The 20,237-nt window shown below is 44.6% G+C and overlaps 1 long non-coding RNA gene across 2 annotated transcripts; it reads left to right on the top strand.

Moving 5' to 3' along the window:
- Nucleotides 1-282: 282 nt before the first annotated feature.
- LOC103693956 (uncharacterized) lies at nt 283-11,448 on the top strand. Of its 2 annotated transcripts, none has more exons than XR_001841707.3 (4): nt 283-1,220; nt 9,901-9,962; nt 10,501-10,574; nt 10,783-11,448. It is a non-coding gene; the product is annotated as an uncharacterized LOC103693956 (long non-coding RNA). The 2 variants fall into 2 exon arrangements; XR_010058347.1 differs by having other exon boundaries at nt 11,231-11,448.
- Nucleotides 11,449-20,237: the final 8,789 nt, after the last annotated feature.

Below are 20,237 nucleotides of genomic sequence, written 5' to 3' on the forward strand. Positions count from 1 at the left end.
TTCTTTGGACAAACATTTGCCTTAAATTATTTGCCTTAAATACAGTTGGATAGGGAAGTGATGTTGAGGGCAATGGCAAACCTCTTGGAATCGTGAGGTGACAAACTTAGAGATGACAAGCCAAGATACCGTGTGTGCAGAGCATAAATGCAGAAGGAGTTTGGACCCTGGATAAAAATGAAGCATTGTTGCTTATACAGAAATGGACTCATCCTGCTCAGTGACATCACTGTGGTTTGATCATCTAACCAATATGGAAGTTGTAGGATTTATTTTAACCAGGAGTAGCTCAGCTCATGGGAGCTGCGTGTGTCTCGCCTCCCAGGCTGAGATGGATTAGCTATTTCAAGCCTTTTCCTCAGCCCCACCTTTTGACCTCTCTCCTTGGTAGAGCTCATCTGTCAGGCGAAATGATGAAACTCAAGCCTGAGAATTCCTGCCAGGCAGAGCCGCTCCTCCCTCGGTCAACATCCCAGCCTACACTTTACCCAGCGGCCATTGTCCACGTTGGTTGCGGTTGGCTGTAACTCAGAAGTCTCCCATGCTCAAGCCAAGCTCTTTCCCTCATATGGACCACGTGGACCTTCTTACTTGGATCTGAGTATGAAGCTTTACTTAGATTTATCTTTTTCACATCTGCTCTCTCCATGTTGCTTGACCTGACTCCTTCGGCTGTCGGTGTGGTTTTGAATCATTTTTCAACCTACTAGCTTTTCTCTCAGCCCCATGACTGCCTAGAAATGTGATCCCCATGCTTTCAACATGGGACAAAAATGGCTTGGAAGGGGGGGGTGACCAACCCACAACTGAGGAAGACCACAGATGAATGCTAACACAGTGGTAGGCACTGGTCTTGCATTGTCAACAGTCCTACTGATATAAAACACACTTCCCTTACATCCATTTTAATCGAAACCTTTCTGAAACCAATGCCAAAGGGAGGCAGAAGCCATCCCACAGGAAGGAGCTAACCATGCTGAGGAAGAAATAGTGATGGGAATCCAACACACCCATGGCTTAATATTGTGACATCGTCGTCTCTGCATTCTGAGCATCCTGCAACAAAGGCTTGTCGGGTTATGTGCAACAAAATACAAGTTGAAAGGACTCTTGAGGATTTAAGAGCTTTGCTCTGAAGAAAACTGCATTTGGACGGAATACAGGCATTCATTTGATCGCAATAGAACATTCTTAGAATTTAGAAAGCAGAGCATGTAATGGTATGTACTTTTATTGTAGACATAATAAGCAGACCCAAAGGAGGAGTAAGGGGACTTGAATGGTGTCTGTGACAAACAAGAGTGGAGAAAATAAGAGGGATGGGACGGAGAGGACGAAACGAATGCTGAGAAGGGGATCAGGGTGAGTGCCTCTGAGCTGCCTGATGCTCAAAGATCTGAACCGCCTGTCACAGTTAGCGTTAGCTGTCTGTCAACTCAACACAGATGTAGAGGGAGCATCAACTAAAGAACTGTCCAGATCAGCTTGGCCCGTGGCCATGTCTGTAAAGCATTTTCTTGGTCGATAGCTAATTGATGCAGGAGGGTCCAAGCCCTCTGTGGACAATGCTATCCCCCTGGCAGGTGGATCTAGGCTGGATTAAAAAGGTGGCTGAACAAGCCAGAGGGAGCAAGCCAGGAAAGCAGAAAGCAGTACCCCTCCATGGTCTCTGCATCAGTTCCTATCTCCAAGTTCCTGCCTCGCATTCCTGCCTTGCTGTCTCTGAATAATGAATGGTAACTTGTAAGCCAAAATAAACCCCTACAAGCTGTGGTCATGGTGTTTATCCAGTAACAAACCCGGCACCATTAGATTATGTCCAATATCCACCACAATTTCTTCACATGGTAAACTACTATCATTCCCAGTTCCAACAATACCAACATCAACACTGTTGCTACTGCCACCAACAGTAATTGTAAAGCTAGGAACAACCCTACCACTGCCACTATCAAAGCTGTGAGTAGAGTGATGCATACAGCCACCAACACTGCTACCATCCAAATCCCTACTCCACTGGCCATTAAAATCTCTCATCCCCCACTCCTTTAGCAGGTACTGTCCCAGGTTCTGAATCCAGGACAAGGAACCTGGACAGGAGCTCTGGCTCTCTGATTGGCTGGTGACCCTGGATGAGTTACTTTACTTCTTTGCATCTCAAATCAATAAATTCATGTTGAATGAATTAAGGAACCAATACGATATTATCGTGTGTCTGTTCTTAAAGTCCACAGGCACAAAATGTGCTATGAGGCAAGTGGGTTTATTGCCAGAGAACCAGAAGCTATGGCTAAGCTGTCTCTGACTGCCCATACCTCTGGGGCTGATGATTTTAAACAACAAACAAAAAATACACAGAAAAATGTATGTCTCCACAAAGAGCATGTGTGACTTTTAAGCTTATTCTCAAAGTGGGCTCCTAAAAACACTAACCAGCATGGCTGGAGTCTAGATGGGACTTGATATTTGGCTTTGTTTGTTTTTATGTTCAATGTCTCTTTCCCTGACAGAATGAGACTTACAGGTGACTGTGTCTATCCATGTGTTTTATTCACCTGTACACATAGCAGGTTCACACTATCTCATTCATGAAACATGGAAACATCTGTTGCATCCACTTTGGGGATGCTCGAGCGGGAAAAGCAGGAAAGCTGTGATTACATGAAAAAAAACTGTGTTGGTTGAATAGTGGAGTGAATTCGTAATCACCACATCCTCTACCGGAAGAAAATGGAAGAAAGGCTGATAAAAGTTGGGCCTCAAGACTGCATGCAACGCTCTGAACGTCAGTGTTAACTCCGATTGAGCTTGAGCCTCAAACCAAAACAGTACGTCTGTAGTCTCAGACACCACTAGGAACCTGCCAGGTTAGGAGACGATCAAGCATAGGTGATGTAACATGAGGTAAGTAGATATTGTTGTATTTAGGAAACTGAGGCTCAGGAAGCCAGGGCATTGATCTCTGGGGCTCCATGAACACCATGTGAGCAGCCCTGCTCATGTACATACTGTTGGGGGACTTATGTCTAATCTGAGGAGTCAGGAAAGTGAACAAGAAAACAGGGTAGGTTATTTGGGACTCAACAGAAGCAGGGAAGGAAACACACAGAAGACTTGTCTAACCTTGTTCCGGTCACAAGACACCTAACACATTCAGTGGAGAGTCTCTGGGCACTGACACTGTTCTCAGGGGGACTTTCAACACTGAGAGGATGACTGCTGGGAAGGACTTAATGTGAAGTAATAGGCACAAGACAATGCCAAGAAGAGCACACTTTAAAGTTGCTCGTATAGAATGCTTAGAATAAGCATATCTTGTCCTAAATATCTTTCCTAAAATACTGCCTTCTAGTTGAAGATGTGTGGTTCAGAAGTTAGACAAAGGTCACCCCCCCCAAAAAAAAAACCCCACAAAGATAAATGAAGAAAGAAAATACCATTCAAATGACAGATTCTTCTAACCATTCCACTATTTTTCAGAAAGATTATTCCAATGTAAACTTGGCCAGCTCAACAGCACTGAGCATTAATCATTGATATAAATCCTTGACAGTTTGGTGGGATAAAATTGTACCTTACTGCCGCTTTGATTTGCATTTCTTAGGCTATTAAAAAAAAAGGTTTCTAAAATTTGTATTTGGAACAACTTTTCTCTCTGACTTTCAACAGCGACTTTGTAACGTTGTAGGCAGAGCACGCATAAAAGGGCACCAGCAAATGTTAAATGTGGTGTGGCCCTGGGCAAGGTTAGGTGGGTCTTTTCCAGTTGTTTCCTGCCTCACTTTTATTTGCAATACATATATATGTCTAACTTACTTACTGTGCATTAATGTGAGCCCTGCACAATGTATCAGGAGACAGGCTTTTGTCTGAGAGACACAGAAGTGAGTGTGTGGCTGTGTTTTGAAATCAGAAGGTGGGAAAATACAACAGAGCTGTGTCAAGGAACCAGTAATGACCCCACCTTATCAACCCGTCGTGACGTGGCTTTTCCCTAGTTTGTCCTAGCTCCCACCTAAATCTTTGGATTCTGAAAAGTTTTAAGGAGAAGAAAAGAAGAGGTGCAGAGAAGTGACTCAGTCAGTTGAGTGCTTTCTGCACAAGTGTGAGGGCTGGATTTGAACCCCCCATACCCATGTAGGAAGAAAAGGAATGGCTGTAACCCCAGCAATGGGTAGGTGGAAACAGACAGATCCTTGGAACTCACTGGCTAGGCAGCGGAAGAGATGAGCTCCAGGGCTGACGGGCTCAAGAAGAGACGGGTCTCGGTGACAATAAGGTAGAGAAGAATCCAGAACATACCAGATACTGACTTCGAGACTCTGCACGCTAATGGATAAATACTTCCTCATAAAATAAACAGAGACAAGAAACACTCGTTCGAGCTTTCCTGGGACTAATTGAAGCTGTAGTAAAACAGTACTGCATCTCACTTGAGTAGACTTTGGGATTCATTTGGAGAACAGCAGTAGCCACCTTGAGATGTATTTATTACGAGTTTTCAGTGCAACGCCAGTGGGGGTACAAGGAGAAATTCTAAAATAACTACTTATAAACCTTAAATGAATTTAATTAGACAGCTAAAATGAAAAAACTCTAAATTACAAGCCATTGGAGACATGATTAATTACATGCATATTATGCAGAAAGCACAGAAACCACCCATGGCTTCCCTCCCGAATCCAGACATAAATATACTGTTGCCAGCAAGATAGCTCCCAATGGGGGCAAATGCAGACCCAGTGTCTGCAATCAAAGCCAGGGCATTTGAACAGAAAGGGTTTCTACCTGTCCTTGAGCCTTCAGAGACCACAGGGTCACTTGTCCTCCCCAGTCAGGTCTCCAAGATCTCCAGTCTTTTTCCCAAAGGCTAAGTCTAGTCTCTCCTCATTCTGTCATCCCTTCGGGACTAAGTACACAGCATGGCTGTTATCTGCCCTGCCTGCCCGTTATGATAGCACACCCTCAATACATGCAGGGTGAGCCATCACTTAGGGAGACTAGGGATGACAGGCCACTTACAATGTCATTATGGGGGAGGAGGCAGATTTTCAAGCAATGCACAAATAAATCCATTTTTTAATTTTATAAGATATACTCATGAAAAGAAAACTTCTGGAAAGATGTTCTTTTATACCAGTCCTCAAGTATGAGAAAGACAGATGTGTTATAAATGAACCCTGGCTAGCCCTTTTTCCTTTGGTCAGGGAATGAAACAGCCTATAGGCATCCTGCTGACCTGGTTCTGTGTGACCACAGTCAGCTGAGAGAAGAAGTGCTGGGTTTTAAAACAACCCTAACCGCAGGTATGCAAGGAAGAAAGGAACTGGGGTTATATGACAACTTTGCCCTGGTCAGCTACAAGTCCCCAAGCTACAAGGAATTGTTGAGACCCTTGCTGGGTTGGCATGTTCCTAGGAAATGTCTCCACAGGAATCAACACCAAGAAGATCCTGGATCTTACGGAGCTGTGTTCTGCTAGAAAGATCTAGGCAATATTACAATAAACAAAAAATTGCACAATACATTAGGGGGAAACAAGGTCTGTATGCACAATAAGGGTAACCCGGTATGGAGGGACAGGTGGAGTTGTAATCCAGGACTAGGGAGCCTGCCAGATACATGAGGTAAGGTGGAGTGCATGAAGAAGGAGTTTTTCCAGAAGAGAGAACACCAAGGATAAAGGCCCTTGGGTTGAATACATCACAAATACAGCCAGCATGGAGACCAGCAGACTAGGTTAGATGTAGTTAGAACAGAAATGTAAGGTCAGATCCCCTTCTGGGGCACGGTACATGGTGAGGTTGTAGGTCTTACTCAGAGAAACCAAGGAGCCTCTGCAGGATTCTGAGCATAGGTTTTAACTCCCATTTTTCGTGTATGTGTTTGTATGCTCACATGTGTGCACTTGGATGTGGAGGTCAGAGAACAACCTTGGGTGCAGTCGCTTGATGGCTGTCCCATGTTTTCCCCTCTTTGTGAGACAGTTCCCCTGGCCTGGAACTCATCAAGTAGGTTAGGCTGTTCACCAACGCGTCCATGTCTCTGCGTTTCTCAGTACTGGGATTACAAGCTGGCATCATCACAGCATAAATTCATCCCATTGTGTGGATTAAAACCATATCGCCATGCTTGCAAGGCAGGAGCCTTACCAACTGAACTGTCTCCCCAGATCAACTTCTGCTTTCTTAGCGGCTTTATCGAGTAGAATTCATTTGCCATATAATCCACCCATTTAAAATGCAATGCTTTTTTAGTGAAATAATTTGGGCAACCTAATTTTAGAATACTTTTGTTTCTTCCTACAAAGCACGCGTTCAGTATTCAGGCCCCAGTTCCTTCCTCACCTCAAGTTCTGGCAAACACTAATGCACGTTTTGTTTCTTCTGGTGCGCCTGCCGCAGGCATTTTAGCTCATTGAAATCATGCAATGCATTGGCTATTGTGACTAACTTTTTCACACTGTTTGTAAGGTTCATCCTCGTTGTAACATGCACCACGTCCCATTCTTCATCACCATACCTAATTATAGAATGTGCAACGTGTTCTTAGTTCATCACCTCGTAGCAGATATTTGAGTTGTCTTTGCTTTGGACTCCTATGAACACTACTTTGGACCTTTGTCTGCATGCCTGTTTGTTTGTTTGTTTGTTTGTTTGTTTGTTTGTTTGTTCTTAATCTACTGAGGCGTTGTTTGGTTTTGCTGGGTGGCTATACCACCGGGCATTCTCATCAGCAATGTCGGCAGCTCAGATCCTCCACACACCATCGATGCCCGCATTGACCACCTTCTTCGTTTAGCCCTTCTCGTAGACATAAAGACTTACCTGATAGTTCTGATTTGCATTTTTCTAATGACTGATGGCGTTAAACATCTTTTCGTGTGCTTATTAGCCAATTGTACATATTATGTAGAGAAAAATCTATTCAAATACTTGCCCATGTAAAAATTAGCTTGTCTTTTTTTTTTATGATGTCTTTAAAAGTTTATTCTAAGTGTTTAGTTTTAAAAAGAAACTACCAGGAACACGTTATTTGGAAAACAAGAGGAAAAAAAAGAAACAATAATTTTTTGAAAAGCTGAGTTTAAGAATGAGGAGATGGCTCAGTCAGTAAATGATTTCCACACAAGCAGGAGGATCTCAGTTTGGGTACCTAGCACCCCTGTAAAAGGCTGGTGTCAACAGCCTGAAACTCTAGCACATGAAGACTTGTAGATTCCTGCTTATTATGAGTCCACCTGTCTGAACACACAAGCTGCATGTTCAGTAAGAAAACCTGTCTGAAGAAAAGAAGCAGAGAGTAACCAAAGATTCCTGACACGGATGTCTGGCTTCCACACACACGTGTATGCCCACATGCACAGACACACATAACACTTGCGTACAACACACATACAGGAGGGGCTTGTGCGAGCACTGGCCCTCACCATGGCTCGTGTTCTATCACCGATGAAATGTAAATTCTCAACCAAGTGCAACACTCAGAAAGCAAGATTGTCTCCAAACTTTGCTGTTCTAATGTACTGGGCTCAGAACAAAATCTGATAGAGTGCTTCAAATGAGGGAACAGGGTAACCTGAGCTTGTACATCACCACACAAGGACACAAAGGCAAGGTTCCCCACAGGGCAGACAAACCCATAGGAGAAAGAGAAGGTTATAGCTCCCTACAGTGAGAAGCATCTGATGACATTATGGGAACTAGGGTTGCTTGGTGAATGCATAAGAGCAAAGTTGTCCTTAAACATGAGACAGGGTGATGAGATGGTAGTGCACACTGTATCATCATGCTAAGTTAACATTATTCTAGAATTAGATGATGAGCTAGCACTCACTAGTCCTGAAGGAAGATCATAAAATACAAGGAAAAATAGATACCTAGAGGGATTCTGTGGGAGATAAGCAGACAAATAGCCACAGGGCAGAAAACTAAAAGAAAATAGACTTGGTAATTACAAGTCATCGTAACGAAAGGCAACAGCACTATCATGTCACCTGGTCGTAATAACTGCCAGCAGCATGGGAAATGCTGTCTAGCTGGACAGCCATGCACAACTGTAACTCTTTATCTACAGAAAAGAAAGCATGTGTTGGTGGGCATCCCAGGTCTTTCCTACATACACGGAGAGTTCCAAGTAGTAATGAACTATGAGACAGGCTTATTGGTGTCTTCTCCTCCTCCTCTTCTTCTTCTTCCTCTTGTTCCTCCTACTCCTTCTCCACCTCCTCCTCCTCCTCCTCCTCCTCCTCCTTCACATAGACAATATTTGCTCACATGTTTATATATTCTTCAAGTGGTTAATCATAGAATCTAAGGTTAGACTGTCTAGATGCAAATCAGTAGCACTCTGTTCGTGTTTAGATCAATGGCTTCCCCTCACTGACCTTCTGCTTTTCCTCAAAGCATCATGGGAACGACAATAGACCATACTTCCCCCCAGGCAGTTGTACTGACAAAAAGACTTGAAATGTAATTCAGAAAGATTAGCACCCAGTAACTGTGTACTGGTTAGTGCTAGGTACTATCTTGGCCTATTAGAATTGCTATAGCAAATCATCTGTGGCTGTGAACCTTATATAAAAGATGTTTATTTGATTAAGTATGGACACTAAAAGTACACAATATGGAAGCCCCATCTGTTTGACATCAGGTGCAAGCCTTCTGGCTACATCACACCACGGTATATGGGGTTCTTATAGAAGGAAAAAGACCCCAACAGCAAAATCAGAATTAATGGGGACAAACTGATTCTTTTTATAGCAACCCACTCTCATAGGAACTAATCCACACCTACCAGACCTGACCCACTCACAAGGCATGGTACTAATTCACTTATGATGGCAGAACACCATGACCTCATGACTAAATGATTCCAAAGCCTCAAACTCACAGTTAGACATTACAGACATCCTAACATCACTGTAATATGATGAGGTTTTTTTTTTACACAGGCCCTGGCTGTGATTGGAGCATCATTCCTCATGAGCTACAGCCTCCCTTTCTCCCCTTGTCCTTAGACATTTTGGACAAGTCTACTTATTCATTAAACACTCAAGACTCCTCCTCCCTCTCATCCGTCCCACTGTCTTTATCCTAGGTCCAGCATAACTCTTCTTTCACTTTTCCACAGAAGTCCAAGGTTTGGGAAGTATCCATGGATACCGCCTAGAGGTAGACATAGAGACTGCCACTCTGGTCCCTGGTGTTGCTTAGATCTGGTCTCAGGGTGGAGTCAGTCTCATAGCATTTGTAAGAAGCACTGTGGAGGATTAGGACTTTGTTCTAGTCCCCTTCTTCTCCCTTTCCTCTGCCTCACCTTTCCTTCTTACAACTGAACATGTGTAAGCTGACTGAACACAAGTTGAGAAGCCTTTTTAAACAACCCATTAAAACTATTAAGACCTAAAAAGTGGCCTTGGCGAATGGTTGTCATAGCTTTATTACATTGCTTGGGGTTGGGGGATAGAAAGCCTGGCTGTTTTGCTTCTGATTTCTCAGGGCTCTCCTTACAAGCTTCTAAATTTAGATCTCAAGAATTATTGAGCTTCTACTAGGGGTGGGGGGAAATAGTCTGAAGTCCTGCCAAAGCTCAAAGTAACTCTCTAGTTCTTTCTCCTGGAGTCCTTGAAAAGAAACTGGCCAAGGATTTTACATTAGGGTGGGGCCAGATGGGGATGGTTGCTGTTGAAATTGTTGCTGAGGAAGAGACAGGTGGACATAGTGAGGATTCCATGCTAAACCGATCTCCTTCCTCAGGGCCTTGCCTGAGTCTTTGTGGGCATTTGTGGAGGACAGACAAAACACTAAAACCCACTAGTGGTTTTTTTCTTCTTGTTAAAAGTAAGATTCAAAACGTATGTCCAAGGTAACGACATGCCTCAACTCTTTGTTTTCTAAGAGAGTTGCATATCAGACACTGGGCACCACTGGAGCAGAAATGAGAACAAACTGAGAACCCAGGTAACTATATGAAGTGCACGTGTGTGTGTGTGTGTGTGTGTGTGTGTGTGTGTGTGTGTGTGTGTGTGTGTGTTTGTGTGTGTGTATCTGTATGTGTGTTCATGTACACACATGAACATGCTTATAAGGCCAGGATTGGGTAGCAATGGGGGTTTAATGTGGCAGTCCACAGTGGTCCAGGATCGTACTAACTATGTCAGTAGCCTCTTCAGTCCTCACCACTAATCCTCACAGCATCCCACTGCAGAAGGGCCATCACTCAAAAGAGACCAGATTGGGGTATGGGAGTCATTTGCCCCAAACAACACAGCAGTGAGAGGACAGTGCCCGATACAGTTGGGGTCTGAAATGTCCCCCAGTGGCCGTGTGCTAAAGGCTTGTTCTCTAGCCTGAGGCAGTGGGGGAAGTGATACTACTTTAGGATATAGGGTCTATTTGGAGGAAGTAGGTCACTATAGGCCTGCCATAATGGATCCTGCAACAGTATCCTTTCACAATCATCATGGCGCTTAGATCTATTAAACATGTCTCACAACAGGACAAGAAACACTGAAGTCAAGAGAGCACAGATGGAAACCTCTGAAATCATGAACCTGGATGAACCCTCATCCTGTAAGTTGATTTCTGGAGGCACTGTGTCACAGTGATGGGAAGTTGACTCATACATACAGGGTTGGAGTTTCTGCACTTGCAGGATGTGTGTGCGTGCATGAGGGTCAGGAAGGGCTCCCTTCATAACTGTCACTTATGCCTGCCCTTCTCTCCTGCCCTCAACACATTGAGAGTCAGCCTGTATACAGATCCCCCTTTGTGTCCCCAGTGCTGAGAAGAGACAAAAACAGAAGATGGCAAAACTGCGGTTGCTGCCCTCGAGGTGCTAGGAGAATCAAGACTTACGTTTCCAGTATGTAAACTGTGACCAGACTCCCTGCATGGAGGATCCTGGACAATTCCCCAATGGAATCTGACCAATCACATTGGGAAGTGTGAGCCCTAAGAGGTCCTGAGATAATCTATAAACCTCCTCTCTGAGGAACGGCCAGCATGAGAGTTGCTATACTTGTGTGGATAATAGTCTATGCCTAAGCTAGGCATTGTCTATGCCCAGAAAAGTGTTCTAAGCAATATCCGATAATCACTTTTAAGCCACTGGAAAATCATTGGTGCCAATGACTGACATTTCCAGAATCTAGGAGTCGGTGCCAAGCAGAGCCAAGGGAAGTACCTATGAGACACTCCTTCGTGCCTACATCTGTGTTGTCTTACAGGTCTGACAGCTCAGCCTGGTAGAGCTCAGCCTGGCAGAGCAGGACAGAGGCAGTGTCTGAACAGACTCACAGATGGCTCATCCTTCCTCACTGTGCGACCCTAGGAGAGTTTACTCATCTGTTCCCATCCTTGGCTTCCTCCCCCTAAAACAGTGAGCCAATGCCACCTTCCCCACAGGATTACTAGAGCCTTAAATAAAAATTTTAAATGTGCTGAATGCTACTTGGCAATGTTATTATTTCAATGCAAATTGCTCCTTTCCTCTACAGACGCAAAATCCTCCCTACACCCTATTTCCATTTGGAACTTAATAGAAGGAAACAAAATTTCAATGCACCTCACCCCCTCATCTACCAGAGTGGCGCATCCTCAAGTTTGGCAGTAGAGGCTGAGGGTAAGGCTGTGTGGAATGGACACCCCCACCCTCTGCTTTGTGGGTGTATAAGTCCTTCGAGCCTGGGGGTGAAACCCTGACAGCAGCACTTACCCTTGGCTGGGCAGAGTTACTCCCAGCAATTTGTGTTAGAGATACGCCAGCAAAGAGAACAGAAAGACACAGGTCGTATTAACCAATGGCAATGCCTGGACTGCACTGCTGCAGAGTTGGAGAAATCAATTGTGAATACAAGATAGAAAAATGAGCACAGATTGGGTGTTTGACAGTCCCAGGAAACTGCCATTGATGGTTTTTGATGTGGCCCTGGTCCTGTGGTTTTGTTTTTCTTCTCCTAGAGGTAATTGCTGAAATATTTATGAATGGAATACAATGTCAGATATGCTTAAAAATAGCCAGGAAGAGGGAATGTGTGGGTAACAGCGCTTGGGGGCTTATGACAGAGTCTGGTTTTTGTGTGGGTTCCCATAGTCAAATCAGGACAGTACAAAGAGGAAACCCTAAGGAGCTCACCTTACTCCTAGGGCTCCTCCCTCTCCCCAGGAAGCTTTGCTTCCAATTGCTGTGAAGCTTCCACACACTTTCTGGGCATTTATGTACTATCTGAGTACTCACGAGGGTGGAGGTTGGCAATTATTTATTAAACTACAGGGGTTTGCTCTGTGTTGTGTTGTGGTAAATATTTAACATCAGTTGGGGGTTCTATCCTGCCTTAGATCATTCAGTTCCCAGATAAAAGACACAAAACCTTTATATTTATAATAAGCCTTGCAGCACTAGAGCTGGGCAGATATCTGCCCTCTATGTTATTATGTCCACTCCCCTGTCAACAACCTCGAGACGTAATGTGCCATGTTCTGACCTCTGCAACCAAGCAGCTCCCACAGAGGCAAATATATATACAAAAATGGACACCCCTCGCAGGTGTTCCCAGAGGATGGCCTCCTAGATGATTCTAGATTCTGGCAGGTAATTAGCGCTAACTATTGTACACATTTTAATAAGGTAGCTGCTCTTTCACGAAGCACTCGTGGGTGGGAGACCTGCACCTCAATTGCTCCCAATTCCCGTCCCAAAGGCATGTGATGTTTACCTTGGCAGTCAATCACTCATACCCAATCTCTGTGACCTGAGGATCTGGTGGATGAGAATCCTGTTAGCCTTTCCTTCTCCTGGATCAGCATCTCTCCTGGGACACAGTAAAGAGAAGTATCACTGACCGAGAGTGATGGAGGAGAGGTGCGATTTTAGGGTGCTTAAACAACAATGCCCTAACTGTGGGGCTCAGCTGACCTAAAAACTAAATACATCTCTAGAGGGCAGTAAAGAGAAGAAGACACTTCTTCTGTGACTTCATCTGTCTAGGTTAGTCTGGCTGGGCCTGGTCACCATGTTGTACCCCAAGGCTGTCTACTCTCACAATGTGACTGAGTGGGGTGGTGGCTGCTTTTGCCAGCACACCAGAGTTCCCGAAGGACTCTGTACCAAGCATCTTCCTCTGATGCAACTCCCTTCTCAATTCAGCCAGATGCGATGTGCACCCAGAAACGTCCATGGCTGATGTAGGCCACATCAGCTTTTTCTTTCTCTCTCTTCATTTTAATTCCTTTCGAAAAATCTTACTTCATAACTCTCATTGTATGACTCTTCTATAAATTGCTTTGGATTCGTTTAGAAGGGGAAAGGTCTACATACAATTTTACATGTTTGGGCCCATTGTCACGTCTTTGGAGACATCTCAAGGCTGAAATGATGCCCACTGAGAACACTGCAGCCTTGTTTGTAGAGTGGTTAACTCCAGGACTGGAGCACAAAATGTATACTGTGAACTTAGAACTATCTACTGTTGTAGGAAATAAAGAAACACTCGAAGGTTGATAAGGATGTGACAAAATATGGCCAGGTTTCCTGGGGTCAAGTCTAAACTAATTTGAACATCAAAATGAGCAAGGATATAGCCTATGGAAGGGAATCAATCTGAATATGCTACACTTAATTCAATCATCAGTGGGGAGAGAAGTCGTATCCATTTCTTTTCCAGTTGTGATAAAAACATCAACATAAGAGAAAACAAGTTTATTCTATCTTACAGTTCGGGTCCACCATGGCAGCCAAGTGAAGGCAGGGGAGCTGGAATTGGCCTCTCACCCTGCATTCACAGACCAGAAGCAGATAATCACTTTGCTGCTCAGTTATCTTTACTCATTTAGATACCAGCCAGGGGAATGGTGCCACCCACAGTGGACCGGTCTTCCCTGTTCCAAGAATGCAATTGAAATGGGGGCCTACTCTCAGGTAATTCTAGACTCTATCAGATTGACAGCTAATACTAATCCTCAAAGAAGTTTTCCTCACAACAGCAAGACAACCAAGAAGAATAAAAGTAGAGTTAGAAAACAAGCAAATTAGCTCTTGTTGGGACAAGCAGCAACAAATGAACAGGCTGAAAGGTGAGAACTGGGGAAATAACAGCATATTTATACAGTCTGAAGATGTTTCCCCACAGAAGAGCCTGGCCATGGAAAAATGTAGGAGCTCAGAAATCAGCCTCCTCAGTGTTGGGACAGTTCACACTCACACACACTTCCTGCCATGAAGCATGGAGCAAAATGCAGCATGCCTTCTTGGGGGATTCCTACAATAGCCACACAGTGTGAACCTTGTCGCACAGAAATATCGAAGTGTGAGTTCTTCTAATAAAATCATCCACCAGAAAACCAAAAAACTATGTACATCTAAAAAGAGTGAATTGATTGATTGACAGATTGATTAGTTATACCTTAATATGCTCGAATTAAAAAAAAAAAAAGAATGAGTCAGAGTGCCTCAAGAATATCAATGATCGTGGAAAACAGAGAAACACTGGGAACTGATCCAAATTAAAGAAGACTAAATAGATATGATAGCAGGCTTGTCTTTGCCACAAAGAACATCATGAGCATAATAAAGAATATCTAAATAAGATTTGTAGATTACAAAATCCCATGCAAACGTTGATTGCCTGCTTCAGTAACTTCTTAAAGAACGGTCATGTTTCAGGGAGAGAGACTGATGGCTGTTTGCCAGCTTTCTCAGTTTGGGCTGATAGGATAAAAGTACCACAGATTGGGTGGGAGAAGCAATACAAAATTATTTACCCCAGTTACAGTGTTAGGAAGTCCAACAAGAAGGTGCTGTGTAACTTGGGTTCTGGGGATCGATCACCTCCTGGCTTGTAGAAGCCCCTGTGAATCTGAAAGAAAAACAAAAGAGGTGGGGTCTCTCCCTACCATCTGGGTCTTCTTATAAGATCACTACTGTCATTCACGAAGGCTCCACCCCATGACCTCCACAAAATATCCTTTTCCCTAGCCCACCTCAGAGGACAGGCTTTCTTATTTGAATGTGGAGATCAGCAAACATTTAGTCCACAGCAGCAATAAAGGGTCATCACATCCCACAGAGAACTCAGGATCAAACTGCATGTTTCAGTTTTGTTTTTTGTTGTTGTTGTTTTGTTTTGTTTTGTTTTGTTTCATTTTGTTTTGTTTTACCACAAGCATCTTTATCTGGATCCCAGATATTATGGTCCATATAGCAGGGATGTCATAGCAGTGAGCCTCCAGCTGCTCAAGCTGAATTCTGAGTCAGGAAGCAGAGTGAGGAGCCATCAGCTCTCCTTTGCATGCAATCCAGGATGAGGGTACCTTCTCAGCCCGGCAAAGGGTACCACGCACAATCCGCGATGACGGTACCTTCTAAACCTGGGAAAGGGTACCACTCACAATGGGCGGGTCTTCCTACCTCAATAAAACTAATCAAAAAAATCTGCCATAGGCTCTCCTCAATTAACTTAATCAACATAATCTGACATAGGTACGCCTGAAGACGATTCTCCTAGATGATTCTAGGTCGCCATTTGACAGTTAAGATTAACTATCATATAAGAGACAGACAGGCAGGCAGGCAGGAGTACCTGGTTTGGCTTTTTGGTTTTGTTTTGTTTTTTAAAAAGGTGTTATCTGTGAGGCTAACAAGACGGCTCAGGAGGTAAAGGCTCCTGCCCTTCAGGCTGACAACCTGAGTTCAAGCGCCAGGGCCCACACAGTGGAAGGAGGGAATCAACTCCCGCCAGTTGTCTGTAGTAGTACATCATGCCACATGTGCACATGCATACATACATTCATAAATTTTAAAGTGCTATCTGAAATATCTAAGTAAAGTGTTGATGAGGATTCATGGTATAATTGTTTTAATTTTCAGAAAATGAAACCATGTCAAACGAGGGGGGGGGGCCCAAACCACACCCTCAACCTTGAGTCTGAAAAAAGCGTACCATCCTTTCTCAGAAGCCAACAGTGCTCCCTCCCTCCCGTCTACTCCATTCTGAGGTGAACCAGGGAGCTGTAACATGACGCTCCATTTTCCCTCCCCACACTAAAGAGCTTACTTTTCTGTGTGGCCCAAACCACAGATATAGTGTTCAGGATCCTGTGTCATGATCAGATGCCCTTCTCTCTCTCCCACTGCTCCTTCGGCACCACAGGGCAGGAGTTGTGCTGGGCTTACTGACCGTTACACTCTCAGTGAGGGACTCGGTGCAAATTAAAGATACAGCCCCCCTGGTAGAAAAATAGTTATGAGTTTTAAGACAGAGGCAGCCAAGCATTAAATCAAGTACAAAAACCTTTCTGGGGGAAGTAGGGGTCACAGCACAGTAAAGCTGCCCACAGTCACCTTAGTACCAGTGCAGGAAAGGGACCGGGTAAGTGTGTGTTGTGTGACTGAATAAATAATGTCCCTTGACACATTTAAAGTCTGAATTTGAAGCTGAGGTCCCTATACTTTTGTACTCATATTTGATAGGGGCCTTCATGAACTAACACAGGATAGACTTGGAACTCAGGAGCGCTCCTCCCTCTGTGCAGCGGGGATGCCAGGACACGCCCAGCCTTCCATACTCTCATCCCCAGAGCTGCCTCCCGGGACCAGCCAATGTGGGCTCTTGACGTCCTGAAACTCAATGCAAGATACAGCTCTTGCCCATCTCCCCTCACAGACACTGCACTGCTGCCTCCTCTCCCCATCCGCAGGCTCATTCCAAGTACAGAATGTTCTAGCCAAACTGGGCTTCGAAGAGAGGCCACCAAACCCTCTTTCTCTCATGACCTACATTGCCATTGGTTCCATGGATGGTGCTTTTTTGTAACTCAAGGAGGAGAGTGTTACTATGACAACAGCTCCTGGAGCTACAGGGATGCAAAGCACCTACTTAAAAAAGTTCATTCACCCATATGGCAAATGGGCTTCATCAGTTGCTTCTAAATCTGAACCCAAACAGGGTGAGCCGAAAAGGTATTTTCAAGGACTAATCATACTGTGGCATCAGAGCCATGCCATGGCAACATCAGACAACGAGGACAGAGCACAAGAGAGATTTGGGGTTTTTATTTATCCCATTCATCATGACGGTGTGAAAGACGAAGAACAATTCTTGGGAGTCACTTCTCTCCTCTCACCATAGGGACCAAGGATCATCTCAGGTTGCCATGTTTAGCTGCAAGCACCCTTATTGATAACACCGACCCTGGGATTATTTTAAAAACAAATACCACTACAAATTAGCAGTGTTTTCACTCACTGTGGTGGTTTGTATATGCTCAGCCCAGGGAGTGGCACTATTAGAAGGTGTAGTCCTGTTCGAGCAGGTGTGGCCTTTTTGGAGTAGGTGTGGCACTGTGAGTGTGGGCTTTAAGACCCTTACCCTAGCTGCCTGGAAGTCAGTCTTCCACTAGCAGCCTTCAGATGAAGATGTAGAACTCTCAGCTCCTCCTGCACCAGGCCTGCCTGGATGCTGCCATGCTAGCATCTTGATGATAATGGACTGAACCTCTGAACCTGTAAGCCAGCCCCAATGAAATGCTGTCCTTATAAGAGTTGCCTTGGTCATGGTGTCTGTTCACAGCAGTAACACCCTAACTAAGACACTCACTAATGTAAAGGTGAACACTAGGAGCAGCAGTCTACCAACAAGGGCTGATTGTCTCTTCAGTGGAGTGTTCCTAATGGATTTCCATTTCACTATCCAGCAAACACTGTGCATGACAGGAATAAGATGAGAGGAGGAGGTCCTTGGGCCTAAATTCCTACCTTTCTGCTTGTCTGTGCACAATGTGGCCTTAGGAAAGCTGTTTCTTCTCTGAGTCCTACTTTCTTCACTGGTTACATCTGTTCATTCACTCATCTAAATATCCATACCTATTTCTTGAGCAACTTCTAAGCGCCTTCCTCTGGGTGGTTGTCACGTGTTGATGTTTCTCTTGTGGTAGCTGAGTACCTTTCTGTACCAAAGATGCTAGAACATGGAGGTTCTGTGTGGGCACCAGCTGGACTTCTCCATGTTCAATGAGTTATGTAGGTGTTGCCTTCCGCTCCAAGACAGTGTTAGGTCAAAATCAAAGTAGATGTCATAATCATTTGCCTCTGTTTTTTTTCCCTGACCCATCCCCACCATTCCTGGAAGTTAGAGTCTCCTGTGATTCTCAGAATCCCACCCTTCCACCACAACCTGGTTCGGCTAGGCTAAGTCTCTGACTGTATACTTGCATACACAATCTACTTGGCCTCTGAGCAGCTTCCTGAAAAGCAAGGATCGTCTTGCAACCCACTCAAGTCCACCGAACCTGGCACCAAACAATATATTGTGTGCCTAGTTCCACATAATTCAAGGAACCTTGCACAGCCAAGGTCTACAAATAGGTTTGAGCATTTTCTTATATTCTTCTCACAATCAGTGAACATAAATCCTGTGGCAGTTTAAAAGAGGTACTTGGGGACTAGAGAGATGGCTCACTGGTTAAGATCGCTCACTACTCTGGACCCCGTTGCTGAAGACACCTACCCATCGAGCCTTCACCCCATCCTAGCATCATTGGTGCAGCGAGGGGGAGCAAATAGAGACCCTCAGTCAGATATTACTGAGAGGGGGAGACCTTGGAACGCTTAACTCAAATGAGATGTCTCCATCAAATCCCTCCCCTCTGGGCTCAAGGAACCCTGTGCAAGAGGAGGGGAAGAAAGGAAGGAAGGAAGAAAGAAAGAGAGGGAGAAAGAGAGAGAGAGAGAGAGAGAGAGAGAGAGAGAGAGAGAGAGAGAAATGGAGAAAGAAACAAAGAAACAAGAAAGAAACAAAGGAAGAAACAAAACAAAACAAAGAAAGAGTATAAGAGCCAGAGGGGATGGAGTGTGGGCATGTACACGCACGCACACACAGACACACACACAGACACACACAGACACACACAGACACACACAGACACACACAGACACACACAGATACACACACAGATACACAGACACACACACAGACACACACAGACACACACAGACACACACAGATACACACAGACACACACAGATACACAGACACACACAGATACACACACACACAGATACACACACAGACACACACACAGATACACAGACACACACATAGACACACACACAGATACACAGACACACACAGACACACACACAGACACACACACAGATACACAGACACACACATAGACACACACAGATACACACACACAGATACACAGACACACACACAGACACACACAGACACACACAGACACACACAGACACACACAGATACACACACAGAGACACAGACACACACAGATACACAGACATACACAGATACACACACACACAGATACACACACAGACACACACACAGATACACAGACACACACATAGACACACACACACAGATACACAGACACACACAGACACACACACAGACACACACACAGATACACAGACACACACATAGACACACACACAGATACACAGACACACACAGACACACACAGACACACACAGACACACACAGATACACACAGACACACACACACAGATACACACACGGACACACACACAGACACACACAGACACACACAGACACACACAGACACACACAGATACACACACAGAGACACAGACACACACAGATACACAGACACACACAGATACACACACACACAGATACACACACAGACACACACACAGATACACAGACACACACATAGACACACACACACAGATACACAGACACACACAGACACACACACAGACACACACACAGATACACAGACACACACAGAGACACACACAGATACACACACACACAGATACACAGACACACACACAGACACACACAGACACACACAGATACACACACAGAGACACAGACACACACAGATACACAGACACACACAGATACACACACACACACAGATACACACACAGACACACACACAGATACACAGACACACACATAGACACACACACACAGATACACAGACACACACAGACACACACACAGACACACACACAGATACACAGACACACACAGACACACACAGACACACACAGATACACACAGACACACACACACAGATACACACACAGACACACACACAGACACACAGACACTCACACACAGACACACACAGAGACACACACAGATACACACACAGATACACACACAGACACTCACACACAGACACACACAGATACACACACACAGACACACACACACAGATACACACACAGATACACACACAGAC

This window comes from Rattus norvegicus, chromosome 16, assembly GCF_036323735.1.
Source record: "Rattus norvegicus strain BN/NHsdMcwi chromosome 16, GRCr8, whole genome shotgun sequence".
Taxonomy (NCBI): domain Eukaryota; kingdom Metazoa; phylum Chordata; class Mammalia; order Rodentia; family Muridae; genus Rattus; species Rattus norvegicus.